The sequence below is a fragment of the Dermacentor variabilis genome, chromosome 3 (assembly GCF_050947875.1).
Source record: "Dermacentor variabilis isolate Ectoservices chromosome 3, ASM5094787v1, whole genome shotgun sequence".
NCBI classification, from domain to species: Eukaryota; Metazoa; Arthropoda; class Arachnida; order Ixodida; family Ixodidae; genus Dermacentor; species Dermacentor variabilis.
The window spans coordinates 16017890-16029807 of NC_134570.1; positions in this window are offsets into that span (position 1 = coordinate 16017890).

An 11918-nucleotide genomic window follows, 5' to 3' on the forward strand; every position below is an offset into this window, starting at 1 on the left:
AAATATTATATTTTCTGTTTTTTCCTTCTGAAAAGGTAGCAATGTTTTGCTTATTTGTTAAGTCATCACTTTTATAATCAGATTTTATTCCTTGGTCACCATAACAAGAAGCATATGCATGTCATTGTGTTACGTTAAAAAAAAAAATACTGTGTCTTGTAGCTCAAGCATACTCTGGAATTTTGAAGATTGCACCTTCACCATTCTGTGGAACTTCACGACAATGCACATGCGTAACTGAATGGGCAAAATGTTAGAAATGTTTATTTCAATATATCGGCCGAGTTTCAACAAGCTTCAACTAGCTGTGCTGAGAGGGTAGTCTCTTGTAACAACATATGCATTTATGGCACTTAGTTGAAACATTGGTCTTGCATTAAAGCAGTGTTTTGGACAGAGATGGGTGGTTATGTCACACGACAGGAGCAAATGGTTTTGAACCCTTTCGGTGGATGGCACATTGAAGCAGCGCCAAATTTAATCCGTAAAGCGATTTATTACAGCTGGAGTTTGAACGGTAATTGCACAGCGAATGTCATTCAGTCTATTTGAATGTGCATGTTTTTCTGAGACAGCAGAAAGTGAGAGATAGCTCGCACGTACGCCTTGAGCGTATTTGAATCTGTGTGTGCATAAGTGTGTGCGTTCATGCGTGCGTATGCACATTTTCACGTGCATGCATTTCCAATGCATGTGTACGTAAATATTTTGTGCATGTCATGCGTGGACGTGTAAATGTGCATGTGGGCAGAGATGTGTCGTATCTCTGTGCTTGTATGTGTGAGCGAGCGAGCACTTCCCTGCTTACACCTACTCTCCGGGACGAATGGGATATAGAGTTCACTTAAACCCATATTTAAATCTACAAGACAAGAATGAATGACACTGAATTTATTGCATTGTCTCTTTCTGAAAGCAAAATCAACGAAAAAATGAAACACCTGAGCCATCAATATTGACTCCCCAGATTTCTTCACAATGGCACCATCATCATCGGCACGGCTTCGTGAGCAGCTACTTAGCTGTTCACCTTCGTTATCTTCCTGGCCTCGGTGGCAGCGCATTGTCTTGATGCCAGCGACGTGCTAAATCTGCACCATCGCTGCGTCATTTATTGCTGTTGCAACCAAGCAAACTTTCGGCGTCACACGTTCACTATTGACATTAAAACTTTAAACTGCTTGTCTTCGAAAAAACAACGTGAATAAAAATGGAAAGCGGACTGGCCGCAAGGAACATAATCACGGAGCTATACTCTTGGTGGCAATATCTCAAAAGGCTATGTGCAATCAGGTTGATTTTACAGACGTGATTTTATTGCATCAGTTACGCCTTGAGAGAGTTTAATTCTAAAATGTTTGTTCGGATAGCTCTTACAAAAAGCATGCGTAATCAAAACTTCTTCGCTCGGCTAGATAATCTCGAGGACAGGCTCCAAACTACCTAAGATCAATTATTGAAATGTTAGCATAGCGTCGTTAATTACGCACACAACTTCTCAACTTATTCCTTATCTAAAGGTTACCAGTCTGATTAATCGAATGATAAAATGATGTTACCAATATTTCAATTGTTTTAATACCCTTATTTGGTGCAGTTAAAAGCAGCCGGCATATCGATGGTGCAATAGGCTTCTTATAAGGCAAGTGTGAAAGCTTGGACAGGTTTTCTTGGCGCAAATCAAGTTCGTGAACTAAACGCATGTGCCCAACCGTGCACTTCTGTCTTTACAATCGATTCTCCTACATTATACAAGCACCTCAGCGCTAAGGTATGTCACACAAGATGTGCGAGAACATTGTGCACGCTCCTGATTAGATTTGCGAGTGTTAGTGGCATCGGGCTTCATTTTCTGGTGTCATTAAAAATAAAAACAGCTGCCTGGAGGAAAGCATTGGATACATTTTCAATACTTTGTAACATATGGAGCAGCGCAGGCATGTGCATTAGAATGAAAAGTACGGAAGTATTATGGTGAGGGTTCTGCTGCATATATTTTGGATGTCTAATGTTAAGACCTAAACAAGAAAATACTGCGATTTTGTGACAATTGTAATGCGGACATACATACAGTCATGTGAAATATTAGCTCCGACACAATGCCCATGATGGAACTGGCCCCTGGACTACAGTGCTACATTGGCACACGAAATGCTGGTTTGGTAAATATCAGGAATCGGAAAGTGCTTAGCTCTTGAATTTTTGGTATGTCGGCACCGCTGCGCAGTCTTGTGGGCCCTTTTTACCACGAGTACTAGGTTTCAGCTAATCTTTAAAGCACCTCTACACTTTTTGTTCTTTTTTTTTAGGCGAGTTTTCTTTAGCATCTAACCACTTCCAAAGTTATCGCTTGGCTCAGGGTGCCCCTGCATGTATTTCCAATATCCTGAATGTTGTTACCGATTCAATTGCGAAAGAGCGTTATCTAATCATATTGCGTGCGTGAAGCAAATACTGGCATACATTCTTGATCACATTCGAGTGCCTGAGTTTAGCTGCAATGTACGAGCATTCCAGTCTGATGAACCGATGCCTTGACTGGTAGATCAGATTCAGAGGAAGCAGTACTTTGCGCCGCCATCTCTGTGCTTTGAGTGCTTTTTTTTTTTCCAGCATAAGCTCACCTTATATTGAGTTAGAATCATGACTCACTCTTTTGGAGCTGCGCGTTTCTTCAGATCACTACGACGTGACAGCATAGACGTGCTATATGTTCATTGAATGAATAGTGGGAAATGGATTAGGACATTTTTTTCGTGTGCATGGTTACACATTTAACGCAATAATTTTTTATTCATAACATACTCATTAGGAGGTTGTGAAAGACAACAACCTTATATTAACAAGAGGTCTTAAGAAAAAAGAAAATTTTAAATTCTTATTAGGTTTCACCTCATGGTAGGGAACGAAATTTCTGTGAAAATGTCCTTAAAATAATTAAAAGCCCATCACTTTATTTTTTTATTTCTTTTAATGCAAGTTTAAATGCCTCGGGGCATACAGGGGTATGGGATGAGTGTGAATAAGGACGATTAAATGATTAAAGAAATATTTGCGGATCCAATGAAGTCCAGGAGGGATCGATAATGTGGTCACTGCATCCACGCAGTATAATCGCTATCACTTGAAAACGTTTCATCTCGGTTCCCACTTTGCAAGCTGATCCCGACTTGAAGGTGGTTCATACCGTGGGCCCTAGACGTATAATATATCCAACCGTCAAACAAAGCATTATTCTAAATGTTTCATTTTGGGAAGGCGTGTTACCCTTCTGCCCTTCACTCCGGTTCACAATCATGCATAAGACGAAAGTGCTGCATAAAGAGCATCGTTAGCACGAAGTTGTGGGATCGAATCCTGGCCATGGCAGCCGCGTTTTGATTGGGGCAAAATGCGAAAACACCCGTATGCTTAGATTTAGATGCACGTTAAAGAACCCCAGGTGATCCAAATTTCCGTAGTCCGCCACTGCGGCGGGCCTAATAATCCGATTGTGGTTTGGCACGTGCAGCCCCATAATTCTGCCGACACTTCTGCCGCGGTGCAACATACCATGGGAGGCAATGACAAGGCTCAACCTTCTCATAGGTTGTAAACAATGGCGCACAACAATGCCTCAAGCAAACACACCTCCCTGTATGTCCTGTGTAGTACGCAGACAAACAGCAGTGATGCATGCAAGGTAGCATTTTCCATCAACTCGCTACTCTCATAGTGGACGAAACGCTAAAGAAATGAAACATTCGCAGTCACCATCATTGCTAAATACTGTCAATCAAAGCAAAGAGCACAGAGAGCTTCGCTTACATCAATTCCCACAGTGCATGGGGTCTGCGTAATTTTCTAGACTGAAGTTATATGCTTAAGGATCACGTTCTTTAATGAAATAGTTAGCTTGAAAGTGGGAAAACTTGGCTGTCATGTATGCGATAAATTTGATTTAAACAGCTTCAGACAAATGGCCATTGCGTGATTGCCGACTTAATTCCGTGGAAATGTAGTCATCAAAATGGGCTACATTTGATAGTGAATTGAGGAAGTTGGTGAAAAGCAAGAATGCCGAATCTTGCAGATGACCTCAGGAAAATAAAATGACTTTTTGAGCAGCATAGTCAGGGGGCCGTGCTATGGTTTCAACCTCTATCAAAAATTCCCCAAAATATGAACAGAGGCTGACAAAACAGCAGGCATCTTGGGAAAGGTGAAATCGACAGAAATCTGAGGACCAGCACTAACTTAAATATAAAGATAAGTTAAAGATAAAAAAAACATAACGCACTTTAGCAAGGTGGCCAAACTTAAAGCAAATAAATTGGCTGTTTAAAGAGTTGAGCTGAAACCCGATGGTATTAATTAAACAAGGCGAGAATGTCTGCAAGTGTTGAAGAGTGCTAGGTCCAGTAGGTCCTATGGCCGACACCAGCGCCCAGCAATTATCTAGTTACTACACATATAAGCGAGATGCTTAGTCCTCAGCCTTGCAGGGTGAGGCATGAATCTCAAATTTGGGATGTGGACTCCATCATTAAAGCTTCTTTCTGGGTGAGTTGGCGCATACTTGACATAAAAATTGTTACAGCGCAAACACATGCAACCACAAAGTATCAAGGACGGGACACAAGCGCCGACTGTCAACTAAATTTTATTGACGGAAGACGAATACCTTATATAAGGGGAAAGGCAGAAGTGAAGGGGGAAGGGAGTTATACAATCGGGGAAAATGACATTGCGCATCGATGAACGAACGTGCCAGCAGTCAACAGAATCAGGTGCAGAGAAAACGAGAAAAAAAAAACTAGAAAAACACTAGAAGAAGGTGAGGGATACTAACATACAATCAAATAGGTAAGCAGTAGCTTCCAAAAAATGAAGCTCTGCAGCAAAAAGCGATACAGAAGGGGTGCTTACGCATTTGCTGCCATATTTGTGTGTGTGGAACGCTTCCAAACTAACGCGCGCCGTCGCATCGGCACTCTTGCCGAGAATCTTCGTCTCCCAATCGAGCTTCGCATCCTGTGCATTCAATTACGTGCGCGACCAAATGTGTGTACTTGTCCTTTAAGTTACTTAAATTTCGGGGAATAATGGAATAGAAAATAGTCTAGAGGAATTCGAAATCCCACGGGTAACGTCACAAGAAGTAAAGAAAGCCTTGGGAGATAGGCAAAGGGGGAAGGCAGCTGGGGAGGATCATGTAACAGCAGATTTGTTGAAGGATGGCGGACAGATTCTTCTAGAGAAACTGGCCACCCTGTATACGCAATGCCTCATGACCTCGAGCGTACCGGAATCTTGGAAGAACGTTAACATAATCCTAATCCATAAGAAAGCGGACGCCAAAGACAAGAAAAATTATAGACCAATCAGCTTACTGTCAGTTGCCTACAAACTATTTACTAAGGTAATCGCAAATAGAATCAGGAACACCTAAGACTTCTGTCAAGCAAAGGACCAGGCAGGATTCCGTAAAGTCTACTCAACAATAGACCATATTCACACTATCAATCAGGTGATGGAGAAATGTGCGGAATATAACCAACCCTTATATATAGCTTTCATTGATTACGAGAAAGCGTTTGATTCTGTCGAAACCTCAGCAGTCATGGAGGCATTATGGAACCAGGGTGTAGACGAGCCGTATGTAAAAATACTGAAAGATATCTATAGCGGCTTGACAGCCACCGTAGTCCTCCATAAAGAAAGCAACAAAATCCCAATAAAGAAAGGCGTCAGGCAGGGAGATACGATCTCTCCTATGCTATTCACAGCGTGTTTACAGGAGGTATTCAGAGACCTGGATTGGGAAGAATTGGGGATAAAAGTTAATGGAGAATGCCTTAGTAACTTGCGATTCGCTGATGATATTGCCTTGCTTAGTAATTCAGGGGACCAATTGCAATTCCTCACTGATCTGGAGAGGCAAAGCAGAAAAGTGGGTCTAAACATTAATCTGCAGAAAACTAATGTTTAACAGTCTTGGAAGAGAACAACAATTTACAATAGGTAGCGAGGCACTGGAAGTGGTAAGGGAATACATCTACTTGGGGCAGGTATTGACAGCGGATCCGGATCATGAGACGGAAATAATCAGAAGAATAAGAATGGGCTGGGGTGCGTTTGGCAGGCATTCTCAGATCATGAACAGCAGGTTGCCATTATCCCTCAAGAGAAAAGTGTATAATAGCTGTGTCTTACCAGTACTCACCTATGGGGCAGAAACCTGGAGGCTTACGAAAAGGGTTCTACTGAAATTGAGGACGACGCAACAAGCTATGGAAAGAGGGATAGGTGTAACATTAAGGGATAAGAAAAGAGCAGATTGGGTGAGGGAGCAAATGCGAGTTAATGACATCTTAGTTGAAATCAAGAAAAAGAAATGGGCATGGGCAGGACAAGTAATGAGGAGGGAAGATAACCGATGGTCATTAAGGGTTACGGACTGGATTCCAAGGGAAGGGAAGCGTAGCAGGGGGCGGCAGAAAGTTAGGTGGGCGGATGAGATTAAGAAGTTTGCAGGGATGACATGGCCACAATTAGTACATGACCGGGGTTGTTGGAGAAGTATGGGAGAGGCCTTTGCCCTGCAGTGGGCGTAACCAGGCTGATGATGATGATGATGTCGCGTCGGCACTCTTGCCAAGAATCTTCGTCTCTCCCAATCGAGCCTCGCATCCTGTGCATTCAATTACGTGCGCGACCAAATGTGCGTACTTGCCCTTTAAGTTACTTAAGTTTCGGGCATGTTCCCCCAAGCGTTCAATAATGCAGCGGCCGGTTTGTCTGACATAAGCCTTTCCACACTTCAAGGGAATGGCGTAGACCACTCCTTTGAAACACTTGATGAACGGCTTCTCATGTTTTAGCTGACAACCTCTTTTTTTAGAGTTGCAGATGCGGCGAAGTGTCATTCCGGAATTCAACAGGCTTGTCAGTAGATAATTTTATATCATTATTGCAGTTTTACATGAAATCTACTTTTATTGTTTATGACAACCTGCCTTTTTTGCAGCGCTACGGTATCTGTATTGGGTCCTGCGTGGCTCCAATTCTTTGTGATATTTTTTTAGCAAAAGTAGATAAACTTTTAGATAGGTCTTTTTTTTTTGCGGGGGGGGGTCATTTTAAAGGTTTTTAAAGAAAAGCAGGTCTTAAAAAGCAGACGGCCTTCACCTACCTCTCTACAGTAGGTGAAGTTTTAAACGCATTTGACAAGCATGCACCTGGGCTAAATTTTACCCACGAACTACCTGACGCAGATGTCTTACAGTTTTTAGACCTGAGACTAACCTTTCTTGAAAGGCACGTTTGCTGGGGCTACTTCCTTCGCGCAAAAAAGGATTTGTTACCATATGATTCAGCGCATTCCAAAACTAAAAAGAGCTATAGCGTCGCACTGTTTGGAATAGTCTCTTCAGAAGTCGTGCCCACACCTTATGCAGAAAAGTTTTGAGAATCAGGCCAGCCGACTTTTGGCGGCGGGGTTCCCCCATTCGGTCTTGATTGCGGTGTCTGAGACCCTCCTTCAGAAACTAAAACTGGGAACACTAGGGAAAGATGACCGTCGGAAGACCAACAAGCCTTTGGTTGTGCCATACTCGCACAAGACTTCGCACAGTCTCAAGAAGGTAGCCAACAGGTATGGGGCGTCCGTTGTTTTTTTTGGCACCCAACAAGCTGGCACAGTTATGCCCACGCATCTGCAACTCTAAAAAATGAGGTTGTCAGCTAATACATGAGAAGCCGTTCATCAAGTGTTCCACAGGAGTGTTCTACGCCATTCCCTTGAAGTGTGGAAAGGCTTATGTTGGACAAACCGGCTGCTGCATTAATGAACACTTGGGGGAAAATGCCCGAAATTTAAGTAACTTAAAGGACAAGTATGCACATTTGGTCGTGCATGTAATTGAATGCACAAGATGCGAGGCTCGATTGGGAGAGACGAAGAATCTCGGCAAGAGTGTCGACGTGACGGCGCGCGTCAGTTTGGAAGCGTTCCACATAAACAAATATGGCAGCAAGTGCGTAAGCACCCCTTCTGTATCGCTCTTTGCTGCAGAGCTTGATTTTTTGGAAGCGACTGCTTACTGCTTTGATTGTATGTTAGTATCCCTCGCCTTTTTCTAGTGTTTTTCTAGTTCTTTCTTGTTTTCTTGTTTTTTCTGCGCCTGATTTCATTTACTGCTGGCACGTTCGTTCATCGATGCGCAATGTCATTTTCCCAGATTGTATCACTTCCTTCCCCCTTCACTTCTGCCTTTCCCCTTATATAAGGTATCCGTCTTCCGTCAATAAAATTTAGTTGACAGTCAGCGCTTGTGTCCCGTCCTTGATACTTTGCGGTTGCATGTGTTTGCGCTGTAACAATTTTTATGTCAAGGACTCCATCACATTAATTACAATGCACTCACGGTGTCGTTCTTTGAACGCTGATACCGATTTTCACGCAATGAGGATGCAAACAAGCGGTTGGTGTGTCATCTTCTTTCACGTCCGTGTCGTTTTTATGTCGCGCAATATCATTTAAGCAATGGATTACCAACTTGCCCGGAATGCTGCTCTCATTAAGTTCTCTCATGTGCCGACTGTCATTTTCCTCGAACTGCCAACATTCCTTAATGATGTACTTGACATTCGCACAACTCTTGAATGCAGGTAAGTGTGAAGAGTTGTGCACGAGACCTTTGAGTATGTAGGCAGTCTTTTTGGCGTTCGATACCTGCTAGTCTGCATTGTGGCTATATTATAAAGGCAGAATGGTAGCATGGTAGAAAATATGGGGAACAGACAAATCCTGCATGTATTGCTGCACAATAATCTTAAATAGTGGTCATTTTTCACACACATCAATAACCATGACAGGGCAGTGCATTGACAACTGAATGGTAGTGCTGTATATTTTATGCCCAAAGGTATACCTGGCCTGGTGACCAGTCAATGTGACGTGGTATCGTGAGCAGCTTCAGCCATAGCATGCTAATGGACGATGACAAAGAAACAGTTTGCACAATTATGTCATGTTTTGCCCCAAGGTGCAAAACCAACTTGTTCATGCATCCATCTTAATCCCCAAGTACATCTCTTCTTTATTTGCAGCTGCTGCGGTAGCCCATTCATGTGGAAAGCTAAACTGCTGGGGAAATAATAGGGGGTACTTTAACACCGATAGGTGAAAATCAAAAGGCGACCACGATGGCATCTCTCGTAAATGCTACGCGACGTTGAGAAAGCTTTAGTTGGGGCATTCAATCCAAATACATGGAAATTGAGAAATCTCTTTTTCTCGGCAACCACGGCACCGAGTTTGATGAGGTTTGTTGCATTTAAAAGAACAATTTAAAATATAGTTACTGTTGGTCGCAAATTTTTTATTTAGATCGTCATTCCTTTATAAAAATTGGCAAAAATCGCATATTTTCAGAAAATGAAACTATCTAATTCGGCAATCAAGAAGGATACCGCAATTTCATCAATTGCACCTAAAGGTACATCTAAAGTGGACAAAATTGATATATTATACCCGACTCAAAAATACCACTAATTTGTGTGTAGAACATTTGCGAGACCCTTGTGAACAATTTAGCAAATTCACGTGAGATATAAATCAACATATCAAATTTGTCCGCTTTGGATGCTCTCATGGATGCGATTTACAGAACTGTGATGTATATTTTAGGTGCAGAGCTGCGAATTTGCAACCTTCGTGCTTCTATTTTTTTCAAGCTTACCAATTTTTGAAAATTCCCTTTAAGACATCCAGAACTAATCTGAAATTCCACTTCCAGCATTCACTAGAATTTAACATTCTTTTTCAAATGCAACAAATTTCAATAAAATCGGCCCAGTGATTATCTCGGAAAAGCGTTTCTGCATTTTATGTATACTTATTTGAATAGGCGACATTGGAGTTGAGCGCGAGCTAAAGCGGCAGTGAAGTGCTTCTGATTATTATCCCAACCTTTTGACTTCGCAACATTTAAAAAAACTGAAAAAAGGAAAATAATGTGGCTACCTCTTGGGAAGTCAAATCAAAATCAAACTTATTTCCATACATGATGTAGATGGCACAGACAAAAGGCCATAATCAATTTGGCTTAACAAGGATAGATGCCCCTCTCATAATTTATGTACAAAATAAAGAAAAACAAGAATTAGCAACAGCAATCGGACATTTTAGGTAGCATTATTTAATGGCAAGAGAAGAATTTAAACGTACGCAATGAGAAAAAAAATTCGTTATTGAAGTAGTTAATATAAGGACAATCATAATTGTTTCACAGAAAAAAAAAATTAGAACCACCAATCGGACATTAAGTAGCATTTCAACATGACAAGACAGGAATCTGTATGCAGTGAATAATTGTAATCAAAGCAATGTAATACAATTCACATTCATCATTGTTGCAGAAACATAAGGAACGAAGTGAGTAATATCAGGAGCCACGTGAGTTTAACAAGGATAGTAAGGAAAGTAGTTGTGTTCCATAATTTGTGCATGTCTGGGCTATGAACCAGGTTGCATTATGACAAGTATTGTATATTTTTATGCTTTTGGATAAGTTGGATAGATGTTCAATAAAGTGACTGCCTCGCTTTTTTTCCGTAAGGTACCGTTGCAAGAGTAATTCATTAAATAGTAAGTTTACAGGACAAACTTGAAGTTTCTTAAAAAGAGGTTCAGTGTGTTCATCATAGGCTGAGCTGCTAATAGCACGCAGAGCCTTTTGTTGTGGTAGAGAAAGCTTAGTAATGTTTGACCCTATACTGTTGCCCCAGACAAGGTGACTGCATTTTAGGTGTGGAAAAAAGACAGAGTTATAGACGAACAGCTTGATGGAAGTGGGCAGAGAAAAACGTACCTTTGCAAGGGCACCCACGACGCCTGCCAGTTTACCGCTGAGCATGTCGAAATGTTTATTCCAGGTTAAATGTTATCAAAAACGATGCCAAGGCATTTAACCGAGGAGGTTATATCCACATGCAAGTTTCCTATAAATATACGGTCAGTAATATTAGTCCTGGAATTTTTAGGTTGAAATAGAATGGCTTTCATTTTGTTTGCACTAATGCGTATTGAGTTTACTCGACGCCATCTGTTAAGCTTATTTAATGCTGAGTTTGTGCAAGTCGCAAGTTTACTACAGCTGGCAGACCCGAATAATAATGTGGTATCGTCGGCGTAGATTATATATTTGGCCGCTGAAGTAATGTTTGTTGTGCCATTAATATAAATATTAAATAACAGCGGCCCAGGAATGCTCCTCTAAGGCACTTCACTTGTTGCCGATTTAAGATTCAATGTATGGTTTCCTATTGCAACCATTTGACATCAGTATTCCAGATAGCTCTTTATTATACTTAAAAATATGCCTCTGAAGCCGAAGGTTTTGAGCTTTCCCATTAATGTTTCATGGTTAATCCAATCGAAAACCTTGGGGAAGTTTATGAATACTCCTAGTGTTAATAACTTCTGTTCATATGCGTTAAGTGTAAATCCTTTCTGGGTTAAAAGTGCCATTTTCGTTTAGCGTCCTTTTGTGAACCCAAATTGGTCGTCGGTAAGGATGTGGTGTTTTTCACAGAACGAAACCATTCTAACATTAATTAATCTTCAACGCATTTAGAAAAGATTGGTAAGATCAATATTGGCCTGTAATTGGATAATAGGTTCTTATCACCACCTTTAAAAAGAACAGTTACTTTCGCTACTTTCAATGCTTTCGAAAATGTACCATTTGAAAATGCTGGGTAAATACATGCTCTAATACCGGAGTGATAATATCTAGGACGCAATTAATCGGGCGAATTTGCAAGTCGTCAACATCGGTGCTTCTGATGTTTCGAGAAGTTATGAATGCATTACATATCTCCTGAGCACTGGTAGGTATTAGAAATGCACCGACAGAATTATTAGGTGTCAG